Source organism: Artemia sp. Qi Xiang Cuo, chromosome 11 (assembly GCF_049724085.1).
Source record: "Artemia sp. Qi Xiang Cuo chromosome 11, ASM4972408v1, whole genome shotgun sequence".
Lineage (NCBI taxonomy): Eukaryota > Metazoa > Arthropoda > Branchiopoda > Anostraca > Artemiidae > Artemia > Artemia sp. Qi Xiang Cuo.
In genome coordinates this window covers 62884328-62904150 of record NC_142804.1, presented here as the reverse complement: position 1 = coordinate 62904150, position 19823 = coordinate 62884328, and positions in this window count along the sequence as shown.

The window sequence follows — 19823 nt, the reverse complement described above, 5'->3', positions numbered from 1 at the left end:
CCACTTGGTTGGTCAATATTTATAGTATTTTTTGCTATTTCATCAACCTGATGATTACCACTTATGCCAGAGTGGCTAGGAATGTACTGAAAGTAAGTTTTTATGCCACTTGAAGCAAGATTATCAATAATACTGTGACAATGATAAGTGTCAATGTCCAACTTATATTGAGGATCTGAGGCCAGCAACTCAAGGCTTGATAAAGAGTCGAAATAGATGATACTATTATTTGAATTTTCAATCAAAGGTTGGTTTTGCTTAAGGTGTTCTAATGCCATGATTATGGCATTTAGCTCAGCAGACATTATAGATAAATGATTAAATAATCTCTCGCCCATTGCAATTTTCAGGTGAGGAAGGAAAACACCACTTGCAACCTTCTCATTCATTTTTGACCCATCAACAAATATTTGGAAATGATTTTTATAGGTAATTGTATTAAGTTCTGAAAATTTAGTCTGGACAAAAGCAATGGGGGTTAAATCTTTATTCCATTTTGAAAATTCAGTATTTATTATGGGAGATGACCACTTCCATGGAGGGGATTGGGGGAAAGTAGGTGCAATAGACTTTGCTGGTACAGGGAACTTCTTTTGAATATTGGCATACTCATCTGCAATACCTCTATACATGGCTGGATTTCTTAACCAATTATGTAATGTGTGTGAGCTATTTGATTCAATTTTTGTAAGATGTTTTATCAAGAGAAAGGTATGTCTCTCCCTTATTGTTGTTAATCCACTCTCCATAAGCAGAAACTTGGTGCTTGTGGGTTTCCTAAGACCAAATATGAGACGTATTATATCATTTTGTGTTGTTTCAATTTTTTGCATCTGGGTCTTTGCACATGCACCATAGACAATGAGCCCATAGTCAATATGGGGTCTTATATGTGATTTATAAAACTGGAGTAAGGTTTTCTCCTTACAACCCCAGGGTGTGGAAAGAAGTCTTTTTAGTATATTTGCTTTTCTATAACATTTTTTTATTGTGTTTGAAATGTGGATGTGGAAATTAAGTTTTTGGTCAAGCATGAGAACTAGGTAAATAATATTATTATCTTCTGGAATAGTTGTTTTATTTAGAGTTAGTTTTGAATTAACATGGTTTCGCTTCCGTTGAAATTGGATTATTTTTTACTTGGTGCGTGCAATGGATAAATCTGAATGTTGAGAGAATTTTTCAAACTGGAAAAGTGACTTTTGCCGATTTGACTGTGCTATCTGAAAGGTGTTGCCAGATGACCATAGCACCAGATCATCAGCATATTGTAGATTCGTGTGGGGTAGGTTCATGTCCCAGAGATATAGGGCAAAAAGGAGGCAACTGAGGACTGCTCCCTGAGGTAGGCCTTTGGATATTGTCTTTTGGGGTGAAGAGGCTGAACCAACACAAACAATGAAACTTCGCACTTCTATGAAGGATTTAATAAAGGATACTAGCTTAGGAGGTATTCCAAGGTTTGCAAGTTTATTTAAAAGGATTTGGTGGTTCACATTGTCATAAGCTCCTTCAAAATCTAGGAAAGCTGCCACTAGGATATTATTTTTGAGAAAGATTCATTTATTGCATTTGTTAGCAAAATGAAAGCATCTGTTGAGGAGTGGTATTTCCTGAATCCAGTTTGAGTGTGTGGGATCATGTTATTTTTCTCAACAAACCAGAGGAGTCTGTGATAAATCATTTTCTCCATTATTTTCCCCATCACATGTGTAATCATTATGGGCCTATAAGACTCAGGGTTATCTTTTGGTTTATTTTTCTTTAGGATTGGTAGGAGGGACGAACATTTCCAAATATTGGGGAACCTAGAAGATGCCCAAGCGTGATTATAACAATTTAGCAGTTCTTGTTTGTATGAAGGTGTGAGATTCTTTATCCACGTAGGGTGTATATTGTCATAGCTTCTGCTAGTTTTGGACCTAATATGATGTATTGCATTATTCAATTCCTGTATTGAAAATGGATTAGTTATGTAGTCGGATCCTGGGCGTGGTTGGTAACTAGGGTTCATAGGAATTGTGGATAGTTTGCTGTGATTATTTGATGTTAGCTTATTAAAAAAAAGAGTTAAAAATAGGTTATCCTTTTCATTATCATTGTCATAATGGGTATTATTATGTATAACTTCATACAGGAGGGGGTTGGGAGAAGTCTTTTTCCCACATATGTGGCTTATGACTTTATGTATAATTGGCTCCTTTGTTTCTCTGGAGAGATTATTTGCAAAATTATTCCAGTATTTATATTTAGCATCTATTATAGTCCTTTTTAGATTAGATTCAGCTTGTAATTTTTTTAAATATGTAGTAGGTGTTGGTTTTTTTATTAATTCTGTACTAGCTGCCTTTTTTATCATCCATTTATTTATGTACTCATTTTTCCAACATGCTTTAGGAATTTGTTTAGGGAATGTTTTCTTAGGTGTTGTCCTGGGGATAGCATGATTAGCTGTATTTATTAGTAAAGATGTCAACGCTTCAGCATGTGTGTCAACTGTTGTGTTAGAAATGCATGAACTTTGGGTGAAACTTTTAATTTCATCATTTAGCTTATTTTGGAAAATAGACCAATTTGCTTTAGTGTTGATATATTTGGATGTATGAGATAAAGTTTCAGAAGGTTCATTTAGGGAGCAAACTATAGCAAAGTGGTCTGTACATAGACTATCAATTTTATTTATGTAAATTTTGTTCAAAAAATTTTAAGACACAATTTGTAGGTCAATTGTGGAGAAATTGCCACTTTTGGGGTTGAAATAAGTATTCAGGTTTGGAGGGGTAGCAACAGCTAATTCATTATTATTTGAAGTCATATGCTCAATAAATTTACCATCTTTATTTGCTGGTTTATTCCCCCACAAAAGGCCGTGGGCATTGAAATCACCACAAATAATGATATTTTTTAACATATTAGAATTATTTATATAATTAAAGAAATCCTTGGCATCTGTAGTTTGGCCATTAGGGTTATAAAAGTTTATTATATAGGTTTTTAAATTATTCAGCCAAACACTTATACCAATTACATCAACATCATTTTCAAAATCTGGAAAATTGATGCCACAAAATTTTATATTATTATTAACTAATAAAGCTACACCACCTCCTTTTCTCTCTGAAGATCTATCCTTTCTCAGGATAGTATATCCCAGAGACATAATTTGTTGATTTTGGGTTAAATGAGTTTCCTGGAGGCAAGCAATATTAATGGAATTATTATTCATAAATGATATTAGTTCATTTAGCTTAGTTTCTGTGAGTGATCTTACATTCCATTGGAGTATTTATAAATGTTTTGTTGTTGATTTATTCTTCATATGACTGTGTATCAATGTTCAGCTTTGTTAAAAGTAAAGAAAGATCTATTTTTGCTTGAATGAGCATATCATCTGGGATTATTTTTTGAACGTAAACACGTAGTGTAACGTCCACTACCCTTTTGTATACTAGTGGGTGATGCCAATTCTGCAATAATTTTTGTTTTCTGTAGTTGATGTATGTTCATGGCCTGAACTGCATTACAGTTTAGAATGAATAAGCATATATTTGGGGATTGCATTTTTGGTAGTGCATCCTGTTTGTTAGTTAAGGGATTGATTCCTGGTAGTAATTCTGGTTTGTTTCTTGTTGGGAGGGAGGGCCAGGCTGACCTCATCTCACTAGAAAAAGAGGCTTGTTGGCTTGGTGATTTCTTTTGATAGGGATTTGAGCTAGGGGGCTTAGCAGATGGTGTTTTATATGGGGTGCTTGATGCATTGGGGGCATTAGACTGGGGGGCTTTGGTTGGTTTCATTACAGGCTGTGTTTGGTATTGCTGGGCAGCATTTGCTTCCATTGCTGCAAAGGGGTATGGGATGGCGTTCTCTGTTGATATTTGGAGTGTTAGAGCTCTTTTCTTGTATGCAGGGCATAATGATTAATTTGTAGATTCATGTGGGCCTTTGCAATTGATGCATGTAGGCTGAGTGTTGTTGCAAGTTGTCAGCTCCTTAGGATGGAAAGATTTACAATTACTACACTCTTGGAGAATTTCATTGCATTTTTTTGTCGTATGTCCCAGTTTGAAACACTTCTGACACTGAATAGGCTTAGGTTTGTATTCCTTGTGTGGTTTGATTTGCCCAAATAGGAAGAATTTTTCTGGGATATCAATTTTATCCTTCAGTGTGAATAAGAAGGATCTACTAGTTTTTAGGCCATTAGAGTTAGGTTTTCCAAGTTGGGTAACATCCTCAACTGGGATTGTGTTTCCAGCCCTATCTGAAGGGCCTTCTTATAATTACTGAGTAGATATCTCTGGAGGAACATTATAGACAACTATTTTTGTTGGTGGTTGTTTTGGGTTCCAATTAGATGCAATAATTGGAATATTCAGAAGAGATTTCAGTTTAATTATTGTATCTTCTGATTTTTTATCTTCTACAGCTATTAGCAGAGATCCATCACGGTTAATGTTAAGAGAGAACATTGATTTTAGCAATTTAAAAATTGCAACTCTTATTGCAGTCATCATTTTTATTTCAAAGGGGGTAGTAGGAGTAATTTTATGGTAAATTCCTAAGTTTTGGTGGGATTATCTTGGTCAGGGAGAGGGAAAATGCTTTCGAGTGGGGAAATTTTTTTCCTTTTTTTAGATATTTCAGAGAGGATCTCTTGAAACCCATTATCATTATTTATAGTTACATTAGCCCCTACACTTATCATTTTCCTATTCTCCGAATTGGAGCTATCTTTAGAACTTTTAGATAGGGTGCTTGACCAGCCAGGATGGGTATCTTTCAATATGACACTTTCACTGGAATTTGATTTGGGATGCAGACTTGTATGGTGTATTGTGACGCCTTTGAATCTAATCTAGAGCTAAGAGATCTGCTTTCATTATATGTAGGGGGGAAAGCTCCAGTCTTTCGACTATAACTGGCGAAGATTCAATTAGAGTTGTATGGAATGTCTATTTTTTCATTTCTAGATTAGGTTAACACAACTTATGTGGGAACGCCAGGGACTTTGAACAGAGTGATGGGGGAACGTGATATTCCCATTTCATAAATATATTCACAAACACTTTCCAGAACTTCTTTAATTTTGAATGTAAAAGAATAGTGTAATGCCCGTTGATCTTTTTTATGCTACCGGTTGGTCGTCGTGACATTCAGTCTATACCCATACGTCTTCACTATTTTATGTCTATCAGATGTGTGCTCCTCTTCGTCACATCAATATTTTCACTAGGCCTGCTAGTATTTTTCAAGATTGATTTAAAATCTTCTCCCTCTTCTTCTTTCTCATGTTTTAATGTTGTTGATAACGATGAGGAAGGAGTATTTTCATTTAATTTCTATAAACTTTGCCTGTTGCTAATAAGGCTTTTTGGGAAGATCATTGTATTTAGAAAGTTGCATAGATAACTGTCAAATGATTAAAGTCCTTCATTATTTGTAGCAATGTCGTAGATTAAAGCAAATAGATTATAACTCTTCCCTTGAATTATAATTCCTTTTCCATTTCTATCAACTTGAATTTGATCTTGACCACTTTCCTTGAGATATGTTTTGAGTCGTTTACTTTGTTCACGATATGAGTGTGGCGTTAGATTTCCAATTCTCGACACAATTGATTCCGATTCCTCTTTCTCTGATTGCGCTCCCGCATCAGCAGTAGAATCTTGAGGTAATGTTTTTTTTGTGATCAGTGTCACTCGTATTGACTGGCTTTTGCACGATATGGTTTATACTTGTATAGTTGCCAAAATGCATCTTGAAGTAAAAGTAGTTTTTTTATCATCGTCAATATTCTCATTGTCAATGAATTTACTCAGATTGTCCTCAAAGTGTTCCACTGGTCAAAGAGTGAGTTCTATTTGGGTCAATTTATAGGGTTTAGCCATCTAGAGAAAATTCTTTACAAGTCCTGCAATTATTGGCAGTAAAAGTGTAAAAAAAGCTACCGCCCACTTGAAGAAGACGTTTCCTTTTAAAAATTTTTCCATTCTTTTTACAGGCCAATGCATGTACAATGGAGCGATGTTGCTTTGCCTGTTACTTAACTACTTCTGGCAGTTGACCATTGCCCTTGGTTAAATTTAAACAAAGTTCAGATATTAGATTAATGAAATCGTTGTCAATACCATGTTTGAGTGGCTTTCCTAAGTGGGGGTTTTGAAGTGCTTAGAAGGGAAAATAAATATATATTTTCATGTTGTTTCTTCAGTGTCAAGATGGCAACTATTAGCCTTTTTTACTGTTCACGGGGAGATATACTGTAATTTCATTGTCAAAAATATCTGTGACTACACCTAAATCCTCGGGTGTATTTTGATTAAGATCCAATAGAATGTAGCCGTAGGGTTTATTAGTTGCCTGATTGTACGCTGAAAGTAGATATTTGGGGATGCCGGGGTATATTTGTTTATTGAGAGATATTAGCGAGCTAGAATCACGAACAACTCTATAGATGCAATAGTAGGTACAGTTCTAAGTAAGTGTTCGCATACATTTGCTCTGATGAAAGAGATTGTGTAGATTTAGAGTAACGGAACTCTGTTCATGATCAGAGCAAACGGTAAACAATTCTAGCATTTCCTGGGACGATTGTTCTATGAATTCAGCTAAATCGTCAATAATTAGCCAAGATTTTGGTTCAATAATGTCGAAAACATCAAGTCCCTGTATGAATTCTATGTGCACCGATGTAGTAATAGCTTTTATTTTATCGTATGACTCCTGCCAAATACTGTAGCAATAGTAGATTTTTTCGGCTTTTCCATAAACATCCTATCATAATTCATAATTATTTTAGTTAAGAGTGTCGTTTTGCCTGACATTAATGGACCACGCAGAAACGATCTGAATAGTGTTTTAATTGATACATATTGCTGCTCCCTTCAACAACTCACCTACAACTAACTGTAAACTATAGATGTCTAATGTCTAAATATTTTCCCTACTACTATTCCGTTCAAGAATAAGAAGAAGATCAAAATCAATAAAGAATCATATTTTCTTTTATTATTAACATAAAAGCAGTACTTTACAAATAATGCAATTAGAAAAAGGCACTTTAAACAAAAAATACACATAAGATTGTTTTTATTTATTTATTTATAACAAAAACATAAATAACATTTATTAGAAATAGGTACTAGAAAAAAAAGCACTTTATATTTAATAAATACACATAAGATTTTTTTTATTTATTTATTTATAAGAAAAACATAAACATTTATTGACAATAGACACTAGGAAAAAAACACTTTATATTTAATAAATACGCTTTTTTATTTATAAAAAAAATTACAATAGTTATTTTAAATAAGCACTAGGAAAAAAATTTATTAAAAAATACTCTTAAAATAATATCATATTTTTTATTTACAACAACATTTTTAATTTGAAATGGGGTACCCCCACCCCCTGGGGGAGGCCGCTGAGGCGGCTAAAGGCTGAGGCGGGGACCGGAAGGCGTGGCGGCCGGGGCCGGAGGGGGCATTAAATTATGAAATAACTATATACTGAAAATTATTTTGAAATAACTCTGCCTTGTACACTTATTGAAAATTTATTAATTTTGATTTTAAAAAATACCCCCAAAAAAACACTCACCCACCGCCCATCTTGTACTATGAACGAATTTAAGTTAATTTTTCCAGACCTAGTTGTTTTCTATACTCTACACATTCAACTCGGTCTTAAATTAGATAGTGGTCGTTTGGAGGCATCTTCACACCAGCCTCGTGCATATAAAAATTGTCTGATATGGCCGACATGGCGTTTTTCTCAACTCTAACTGTGTAGTTTTTAAATTGTAAAGAGTGAATCGCAATGACTTTCGCTCTTGGGACTAAACTACGTTCCAGACCGTTTTTATAAACACTCATATTGAAATTATTTTTCAAAAAGTGTTTAGGCACCCCCTTGCAAACTTGTTTGATATCCTTGTTGTGCGTTTCCCCACAGTATACCTTCGGCCCAGGAAACACACCACTGGATATCAGATCGCTTCCCGTTTCAGATTTTAACACTAACAATTGATTTGGGGCCTGGCGATTCACTTGCTCTGAATAGAGGGATTCATTCCAGTTGGCGTAGTCCATGCGTGAGCTAATTTACTCTCCATTTTCCAAATCATTCAACAAATTTTTAGTTTTAACTTTTAACAGGATTGAATCAGTGTCCCCGTAATACAATTGAACTGGTCCCTCAATCGGCCATTGTACCTTGTATATATTATGATAAAATGACAACATTGTCTCTTTTGATATTTCCGTTATTGCATTCTCGTCTGCAGTATTTTTATTTAGAACAATGTTTCTTGTCTAGCAATGCAGATGCATTATACCTGAATCTATGATGTAGAACGATGTGAAGTACGGATCCGTTATGATTAAAGCAAAACGTTTAGGATTGGGTACAATGTAAGAACGGATTCTCTACTGTACAGTTTCGCACTTTGTACCGCAGGCTGAGCTCATATTGAGTTTATAGATTTCCTTCTCAACTTTTGTTTTCGCTTTCGAACGTTTACTGACAAAGGTGTCAATAAACGTTTTCATGTAAGACTTTTGATCAAATTGGAGGGCTCGATGAATCTTTGTGACTTTGAAACCATCGGATACCATCCATGTCAATAGCACGTGATGAGCAACGATATTCTGTTTCGGGTTTAGGTCAGCAATAAGTTTTTGCTTTTAAGACACAAAGTGCTCAATCCCATCCTCTATTAAAGATAAATTGTAGGGACTCAGAGAGTCTCTACCCACCGGTCTATTTATGCACGGGAAAACTACGTCTTTTACGAAGTCATGGATTTCCATGGTTATTTCACCGTCGATTTCAAAAAAACCATCCCTATACCCCAGTCTCCTCAACGGTAGTAATGTTGGGGAAATTTAAAACACATGGATCGTTAAGCCATATGTAATTGCCACACGGCAAACAGTAGTGAGATATTGCCGACGGATAAAGGGAATTCATATACAAAAAAACTGCATCTGACTTTTCATAGGTGTTATGTCCGGTCGAATTAATTTCCATGATATGGTCCCCGTGAAAAAAATACCCACCTCACTGATCTCTCTACAAACAGATGCTGATCCACGTCGGTGATCAGACCTATTTCTTTTTTCTGATTTTAAGAATCAAGTCCATCACTAGATTAGGAGTGGAAAATTAATACCCTAAATCCAACCCGAATTCTCCATAGATTTTATGCGTATTTTTGCACACAATGTCCAAGAGAGTCAGCAAATCACTGGTCATGAATAGTTTAAAGTAGTCCTAACAATTCCTACATTTTCCTTTTGTCCAAATCATCTTAACGAAATCATTGTCGCCAGTGGTTCATTGACGGTCTATAAGGGAAGTATGAAATACTTCGATAGGCTGTAATGACACTTCATCTAGCCTCAAGACAAATTTGTAGTAATCATATGTCTATATGCCCTTACACGTTAATAAATCATTCATTTCATCATCGAGGAAGCGCTGTTTAAGGAAGAGGAAACTATAAAAATTGTCACTTTTCTGTACCTGAATCAATTGACTTAAACACTCGGGGAAGAAACTCAAAGAGTTTAAGAAACGGATTTTATTAAGGCACGTGTTACCCTTATCAACTGTTTTCGACGTTAATTCTAGCAGCAGTAGCTGCTACGGTGATTTGGGTATGATATTATAAAAAAAATACCATCTTTTTATGCGTGATCTACAACTCCCCTTCGCAATTCGGCCGAACGCTGGCAAAATAAATTTTCAATCGTAATTAGAATTGTATATAAAAACAGGTACCAAATATTGCTGTGTTACGTTTACGATGCATGATTGATGTCCAACCCCTCTAAAATTACTCCATCCCGATGAAATTTCCTTCCATACATGATAATGATTAATCTCCTTCCTCTTTCCCGCATTCCCAGTACCATCATCAAATCCCCCTTGCAAATACAACATATTTTATGATTTTCAATGGCCAATCTGTCATCTGGCGATAGGAGCATAGGGTAGTTTGTGTAGCGTAGGCGAGAAATTGCACCATTCGCTGTTTTAACTAGACTGGTGAACGCACTGCGCATGCAGTCATCACCCCCCCCCAACGACTCAACTACATCCAGTACTTGCTTGGTATTACTAGAGTCTCTTTGTGCATGAGTTTAAGAGACCCCTATGGCCTCATATATTTTAAAACGATTTGGATTTGACGAATCGTACACATCTCTGAGTCTCACTTCACAGGTCAAAACGATCTTATTACTCTTTAAAAGTGTGCTTTGAAAAGTTCTTAAAACGCATGATCATTCCATCGCGACTAACCTTTTCAACAGGCTAGTATCCGTGACGATTTACAGTGTTTTATATTATGCTTTAACTTTAAATTACTACGAAATCTTGAGAGGCATGTTAGACAATAATAGCATACATCATCCCGTTTTTTACCCTCACATAAAACCCTACTAATATCTGTAATTGGATTGAAAAGTCCTATTGAATCAGGCTCTGAAGGAGGCGTGTATAGAAGCCAGACCCAATGCTTCACTGACTCAATGGACGGAGCCCTCACTGGAAATAATATACCTTTTTTTTATCAGAACGCTGACCCTCTTCAAATTCTGTGTCGTACTGTAGTACCGTAACACCAATCTTTAAATGTTCATTAACCCGCTAGGAAATATCTATCTCTTTTAATGTTACGGGAAATTAACCATTTAAACAATCGAAATTTACTTTAGGAAACTTTGAGCCATCCTCATTAGCTGCCAATTCATCCAACTTTTTCTTAGAAGCATTTTCGCGTAGGGGTCTAAAGGCGCGAATTAAAATACATACTTGAAACACTTTAGCCTTGCATCGAAACAGATTCGTTGTATTCCTTTACAACCCTCTAAATCTGAGTGATATTTTAATTCAATATTCCCACTCCCACCTCTTAAAATAAAATCTTTTTTAAATTTTCAAATGTTAAATCTTAAATTCTCAACAAATAAAACAACTGACCCACTACCCCCCTCATTATAATTGTCTAGTTTAGTTATGATGCTGCTTACCCAATCAAAAAAAACATCCTCATAATTTTCCAAATGCGGGCGAATTGCTAACATTCCTGTATGCAAGTATTTTGAATATAGTTCGCTCGCATTTTCATTTAAAAAATATATTTTTAGTGCTATTGATGCTTTTAAACTGTCTCTTTCTCCGCACACCCCCATATGTTGTTCAGGAAGGGCTCTAATCTTGTTAAAAGAAGAATATGGGATAGCCATGGGGTCAGTTACTATACTCCCTCACATTAAAGAATTAAAGGGGTCAATGAAATTGGCGGTGTATACAATAGCATGATGCAAGGCAGAGTAAGATCAGACAAAATATGGTTGTATAAATGCTGGTGACTCATTGTCACTACTCTGGTCAACCTCAATAGTGGGGGTGGCATAAAATCTTCAATAGTACCACCACCAGTCTGTTCAATTGCATCAGTGATGCATGGGGTGAAATCACCCAGTTCACTAAGCATACCTTCCAGTGTGTTTGGGTATAGCTGATCAACTATTACTAAATTATCCTGAATTTCATTATTATTCATTAAAATAGCGGGGGTGGGTTTTCGATTAACCCGGAGTAAAATTCTCCAAAATAATACATATATTTGGGGATGGCTGATCAAGCCACCCAGCATTGTCTTGTGACGGAATTTGTTTATGACTATTAGCACGAGAACCCGGTTTAGATACACTTGTGGGGATATCCCTCAAATATTCATTTATAAAGCTATTTGACCATTCTGGATCCTCAGTCATATCAATATCACAGCTTAAATCATCCAGACTAGCTATATCACCAAAAATATTGTTTAAGAAACCCTTCTGCTATTTTAAGTCACTATCAATTGCAACACTATTCTGAAACTCCATTGGCGGTGTTAGGATTAGTGACGGCCTTATCAAAAATAAATGCTCCTCGAGCTGATGTCAATGGAGGCGATAATTCACCGATGTTAATCTATAAAAACAGGACTTATTTTCCATGTGCAATATGCACTATTTTATAAAGTAAAAAAAATAACTGAGCCAATTTTTTGCTCCATCCCGTCAAAACTTCCTTTTCTCCTACCATTATATTGCCTAATTACTTGTCCACTCCTATCATATAAAGTACCTGCAGACAACTTAACCAATTTTATATTTCGTCTTTTTACGATATGAATTTGACAGAAAATAATTGAGCAGAAAAAAGCCCGGTACTTATTTAGTAGTTTGTAAGAATACAAGAAGTGAAGTTTGAGTAATAGCAATGGAATAAAAGAAAGTATGATTTAAAATATATATCACGGAGTTAGCAATACCTCACTAGGAAGCGATAACCTATTTTTTCATATAGCATTTCAATTCGCTTCTAGTCACATGTTTACCGGCTACTAAATAATTACCACAAGTCATATAATGTATCAAAGTTAAAACAGTATCTGATTAAGGTTTTTTCGTTTTTTGCTCCACCCCATCTTCTCCTTCAACAATTACCCCATGAGTGAAAACACACACATACACAAACACACACACACAAACACGCCGATTTAAAATTATTAATGGAGCAACATAGGAATATGTAACGTAAGTAAACCAAATAACACGGCATTCGTCTCGTTGAGTTTGCTTAGTTAATATTACCATGAAATATGCACAGATTTCCCGGCAAGTGCCTTTGATCAGGTATTGCTGCGTAATGTCAATTAGACATGTTACATGTCATTTACATGTTAATTAGAATGATAACAATCTCGAAAGAGTCTATTGAGCACAATCACAGAAAGAAATGATTTACGAAATTATCAAAATAATAGTTTGAGGATATCTACCCCTTCTTGTCTCGTAATTGTAGAACTAAAGCTTTGATGATAGTCTTTTAAAAAAAGCGCGAATGAAAAATATCTATTTTTTAACTCGAGTTATTTCCTCCGACAAATATATATCTCGTTTACATCAATGGACAATCAGAAGCGGCTATTCGTACGCAAGCAAATGACTGCTAGAGGGCTCCGTCTCTGATTGGTCAAGGCACTAAGAGATAGACTACAATGCGCTGACCCTGAGGTGCAAGTTGATCACTTCCTGGCGAGTTAAACGGAAATCAGCTTGATTAAAAGAGAATTTGCATTGCGAGAATGTAAGTATATTATAAACTTGAATAAAAAATATGGGGTTATTATGGATTTTCATTTATGTAGAATGGGAATAGGTTTTTTTGCACGCTTACCGCCTCTGTCCTACCCACCCACAATTACACAAAAGTATCTAATAGGCACTTACGTCAGAAATTGCAGGTAGATCATTAGGAATGTCCTGTCTATCTGATGGGGACGTATAGCAGATTGCGGTTCCCCTCGCCATGTTCAAAGATCTGATTAGGTCCATGTCAGTGCTTCCAGAGCCGGCATCTAGCTTTGATCGCTTTTGGTCTGGCAGACTTTGACCATCAATTTCCTGGAATAAAAACTAATTTTCAGTTTTTCACTAGTTAAGTGTCTCAGATAACTTATGCCTATCGGCTTAAACACATAAAAAAGGAAAGAATTTTACTAGTCCTAGGTGTAGCTAGGCTATCAACATTTAAAATATGATATATATGAAAAATAACATAATTTTTCTGCGATGTTCACCCCTCCCCAAAACCAACGCTCACCCCAACACATGAAATAGCACTATTTCGATTATTAGGTCCGTTGGATATTTATTCAGAATGTTAATGGGGGACATTGTCCCTCCTGCACAAAAGCAAAGCTCACGCCATACATTAAAACACATGCACTAATTTATTAGATCAAATGGATCCCAAGATATGTACCTCCAATTATAACCGAAGAAGACCTAATGGCTTTTACATACCAGAATGGATTTAAAGGGAGGGTTTCATCAGAACAATTATACCCTCATTTAGCTGTCTGTCTGTAATCGCATTTCATAAGGCGGGGTAAGAGAAAAAAATTGTATGCCTTTTTTCAATTATGAACCTATGAGATACTTTTGCAAGCTACTTAGGAATTTTTTTTTAGCCAAAATACCCATGTAGTTAAACAGCTGCTGCAATATATGTAAATTTGCGTCAGGTATTTACAGGAGTTCACTTTCTGTGTGAAACCCAGATGATAGATAGTTAATAGGTGACTATAGGAAAAAAGTTTCGAATAAAAAGAAATAATTTATATCCACTTACCAGGATTCTTTTAGAATTCTCTGTCTGAAAACGAATAAGTTTAACAATAAAAGGTTATCTTTTCAAGTTGTTTTCTCAAACTGATCTAGAAAACTAATTACACCCTAATTTATACTGTAGAAAGCATGATTATATGCCCACCGGGTGAAACCAGTATTTTTTACAGACGGCTTAATAAACCTTTGAATACACTACATGAAGGTCCTTAGTTTTGGCCATTGAACCTAAAAAACATGTCTGACAAGTCGTGTACCGTCTGTATCAATAGATGACTGCCAGTAGTAAGGCATATTATGCAATCACTCGTCGGACCTTATGCATGGTTATATGGAGTACCGTTAGTATAAACATCTCTGATTGGCCCAGAAAATAGGTGTGGCCTCAGAAACCTGTCTGGTATGTATATACCGTCTGTAGTACTAGATACCTGCCTGTGGTAAGGCATGTACTGTTGAAACTGCACTATATGAAGTAAATCACCCCTGAAATATCCCCTAATATTCCCTATTGCCTTACTACTCAGGTAGTTTCCAGCATCACACGTCATATGGGAGTCTGCCCTCTTTCATTCTTGTCACATGTCCCTTGTACTTTGAACGTCTCTTACTAATTAAACAGTTTTTTCGAAACCTTTATATGATAATAGTTTTTGCATTTTTACAGAACTGATACACTGAATTTGTTGAAAATATATACAAATAACGGTTTGGTTTCGAAAACTAACATTTTTGTTAACGCTTCTCTGCTAATTTTGCATTTATATAGAATAGATGCACTTATTTTGTTGAAAAAGAGCAAGAATAATACTTCGATTTTGAAACCGTTGTAGGATAATGGTTAACATATACCTGAAGTGATGTACAGTCCGATTTATGAATGAAAATTTCTTAGATTTCAAGGGCCTGGAATCAGGAGTATCCCGAGGCTCATTTCATTGGGGGGGGGGGGATCTTCGTAAATTTTACTGAATCGCTACCTGATTTATGCCGAATTTTCTGCAGAAACCATGAGTTTTGCTAGATTTAGGTCGATTTTTTAAAATTTCTGCCGAATGGCAAAAAAGTGGGGGAGAAGGGCAGTGCGCCCCTAATCACTCCCCCCCCAGGGACGCCACTGCCTGGAATACATACTACGAAGGGATAATTCATCAATTTAGCTTTTCAATATTTGTACCAAAAAAAAAAGAAAGCTCTGAACTTGTTTTGAGCTTCCTCTTCCAAATATTTTCAGGTGCCTCGAAAATATTTTTTTAGAACGGAAAGACCATCGTCAGTTTGAAAAAGAGCGTAACATGTGACAAAGTAATCGACCTCAAAAGTAGTTAGTTCTAAAATTTAATACATCTTATATAGTGCCGTAGCTGTGTTGGCCTCAGGCGGCTTGGTGCTGTGGTGAGTTGTTAGTAGTAGTAAGAGTAGTTATATAGTGCCTCACAGGATTTTGTAAATTATACAGTGTCCAATTGTGTTTTTTCCACAGTAGGTGGGGCTTAAATAGGATTTTATATCAGAAAATCCTGTGGGCCGGTGGGCTGAATTCAGATTTTAGAGTAAAAAAGGGGGGGGGGGGAGGTCAATAAATTGAGAAGAAAAAAGAAGAATTGGACACCTATAGTTTAAAACAAAAATTCAAATAAAATTTTCTAAAGAATATATTAACACACAATAACACAGAGTGAATAAGTGTGGTTTTAGGAAGGGGAGAAGATGCGTCGACAATACTTTCACTCTTAAGATTAACAATTGGGGAATCCCTGAATCATCGGGTATCTCTAGTCCTCAGTTTTATAGATAATGAACAGGTGTTTGATTTAGCCGATAAAAGAGCTTTAGTGAAGGTCCTATTTATATATGGTATCAAACAGTTCGTGGTAACGAACTTAGCGAGCGACCCGGCTCAACAGTAACCGAAACTCTAAAAAACGTAGTTTTAGACTAATACCAATAAATACATCAAAAGAATCACATTTTTATGCTGATTTCAAATATATAAGTTTCATCAACTTTAATCTTACCCATCAAAAGTTACGCGCCTGAGAAAATTTGCCCTATTTTTGAAAAAGGGGGACAAACCCCTTGAAAGTTATAGAACTTTAATGAAAATCACACCATCAGATTCAGCGTATCAGAGAACCCTACTATAGAAGTTACAAGCTTCTATTTGCAAAAATGTGGAATTTTGTATATTTTTTTTTTTGCCAGAAGAAAGATTACGGATGCATGTTTATTTGTTTGTTTGTTGTTTTTTCTTTTTTTTTCAGGGGTGATCTAATCGATCCAGTAGTCCTAGAATATCGTAAGAAGGGTCATTTGAACGGAAACTAAAAGTTTTAGTGCCCTTTTTAAGTGACCAAAAACATTAGAGGGCATCTTGGCCCCCTCCCATGCTCTTTTTTCTCCTGAAGTCACCCAATTAAAATTTTACGATAGCCATTTTGTTCTTCATAGTCGAAAATCTAATAAATATGTCTTTCAGGATAACTTAATGCCCCACATATCCCGGGGGAAGGGCTGCAAATTATGAACTTTGCCCATTGTTTACATATAGTATTGGTTAATGGGAAGTATACAGACGTTTTCAGGAGGGATTTTTTTCTGGTGGGGAGGGGGTCGGTGGAGGGGATTACGGGTGAGGATCTTTTCATGGAGGATGTTTCCTTGAGGGAAGGGACATTTATATGAAGGGGCGCCGTATCTACCAGTATTATTTTTAAAAACGATCAGAAATTAAATAATAAAACAAGTTTTTTCAACTGAAAGTGAGGAGCCACATTAAAACATAAAACGATCTGAAATTATCTTTGATATGAGGGGGGGGTTCGCCCCTTAGTCAATAACACGCTCTTTACGCTAAAGCCTTTTTAGTAATTTCGAAAGAGCTATCTATTCTAAATAACCGGCCTTTGTGATTCAGGGGTTTGTGATTCGAAGAAAATTGGAACTTTAGCGTAAAGAGTCAGGTATTGACTAAGGGGGCGAACTCCCTAATATACGTAATAATAACATACGAATATAGAAGGTCGTTACGTAAGATAATTCGCAAGTTACGTCAGAAAAAAATTTAGAGAAAGCCATTTAGCCCAAAAAAGTAAAATTAATATGCAAATTTCGTTTTAATTATTCATGTACGGTGAGCCAAAATCAAAACGGGCATTAATTCAAAACGTTCAGAAATTAAATTAAACAAACTATTTTTTTTAACTGAAAGTAAGAAGAGACATTAAAACTTAAAAAGAACAGAAATTATTCCGTACATGAAAGGGGTGGTCCCCTCCTCAACGCCTTGTTCTTTACGCTAAAGTTTGACTTTGTCAGTAGTAGTGATATAACGCTAGAGAGCGGGGTGTCTCCCTATATAGCTATAACGCTAGAGAGCGGGGTGTCTCCCTATATAGCTATAACGCTAGAGAGCGGGGTGTCTCCCTATATAGCTATAACGCTAGAGAGCGGGTTGTCTTCCATATAGCTATAACAGTTTCAAGCGGACACTACTCCCGCCAATACAAGCAGACAGTGTAATGACCGGAATTCAACCACCGTGAAAATTCGTGTTGTTTCTGTTAAAAGTGCGCGATGTTTCCTTTGTTTGAAATAGTGAAATTCTTTTTGTAATTTAATTTGTTAGGCGTGGTTGACTTATTTTTAACCTTGAACTAATTTACATAAATTAATTTATTCTTAATTAATTTACATAATTACATTAATTTACATAATTACATTATTTTTTTTTTTTAATTTACGATTTTTTACATTCTAAGTATCTTCCCATTGATTTATATGAAATGTGTGTTTGATGTAGCAATCGAACGTGAGACCCGTGATTTCCTAAGTTAAAAGAACGACATGTTAATCGACTGAACCAACAAGCCATTGAACATATTATGATTTTAGAAATACATCCAATGTATTGTTTCTGGGACATTGCCCAACTGATGTTAAACGTCACAATATCGTAACAGGTTCATTCCATTGAACTGGAACAAGTTCAAGCACATTCGATTTATCAATTGTATTTTTGTATGGTGTTAAAAGTGACCTGATTCGGGGAATTTTTATGGCATCATCATGAGAATATGCATATCACGATGATTTGAGATGCATACTAGACAAACAATTTCTTCTGATACTTGGGCCCCAAGTCCTACCCCTATCACAACCCTATCCCTCCACCCTCCGTCCAACCCCTCCCCCTCCTCCCCCCCCCCACTTTTTTTTTTTTTTACTTTTTTTTTAACTTTTTTTAACTTTTTTTTTACTTTTTTTTAAATTTTTTTTTAAACTTTTTTTAAACTTTTTTTAACTTTTCTTTAACTTTTTTTTAACTTTTTTTTAACTTTTTTTTAACTTTTTTTATCATTTTTTTAAAACTTTTTTTTAACTTTTTTTAACTTCTTTTTAACTTTTTCTTCCATCTCTTAGAATGTCATGAAACAAACTTAAACACAAAATATTCATATTTAATATTTTCCAACTTCAAAATGAGAATGATATAGATATGTGTGTCGCAACTTTTACTATTAAAAAATTAGTATTTGTAGTGACCAATTTTTTTCAGTAAGCCAGCATACCAAACGTTTAGAATGTCTATTAAAACATCGGAGATGTAAGAAAAGGAAATTGCATACATCATATGTCGGATAGATAGGTTAACATAGAGAAAATCTAAGTATAAGAATGAATAAATTCTCTATCATCTATTGACAGATACTTGGGATAGCTTTAACGGAATCTAAGTATTAGAGTGAGTAAATTATTTATCAATGTCTTTTGACAGATACGTTTGATAACACTGACATAATTTAAGTATCAAATTGAACAACTTCTTTATTAAAATTCGTTATCGATATCATTTGTTGGCTACGTCAGATAACATTGACAAAATCTATCTATTAGAATGAATAAATTCTTTATCATCAGCCGTTGTCGGATTTGTCATTATGAAAAAAATTGTAAGTAAGTAATAAACTTTCTTGAATTCACCTCTTGCATACACCATACAGAAATTATAAAAAAAAATAATTAGGCATTGAGATAGGCAAACATCCGCCCAGACACATAAGCTGAGGAAGTGGGAGGGATAAAAACACACATAAATGTAAAGATTCTGACACAAAAACCAACAAAAACAGGCATTGAGATAGGCAAACACCCGCCGAGACATATAAGCAGAGGAAGTGAGGGAGACAAAAACACATATAAATATATGAATTCATGCATAAAAACCGACAGGGACAGGCACTGAGATAAGCAAACACCCGCCCAAACACATAAGCAGAGGAAGTGTGAGAGACAAAAAACACATATAAATGTAAGGATTCTGACATACAAAGCAACAATCACAGGCATTGAGATAGACAAACATCCACCCAGACACATAGGCAAGGAGAGCGAGAGTGACAAAAACATATATAAATATATAGATTCAGACATACAAAGGAACAATCCTAGGCATTGAGATAGGCAAACAACCGCCCAGACACATAAGTAGAGAAAGTGAAAGAGACAAAAACACATATAAATATATAGATTCTGACATACAAATCGACAAAGACAGTCACTGAGATAAGCAAACATCTGCTCAGACACAGAGGCAAGGGCATAGGCATAGGCAATATATAGATTCA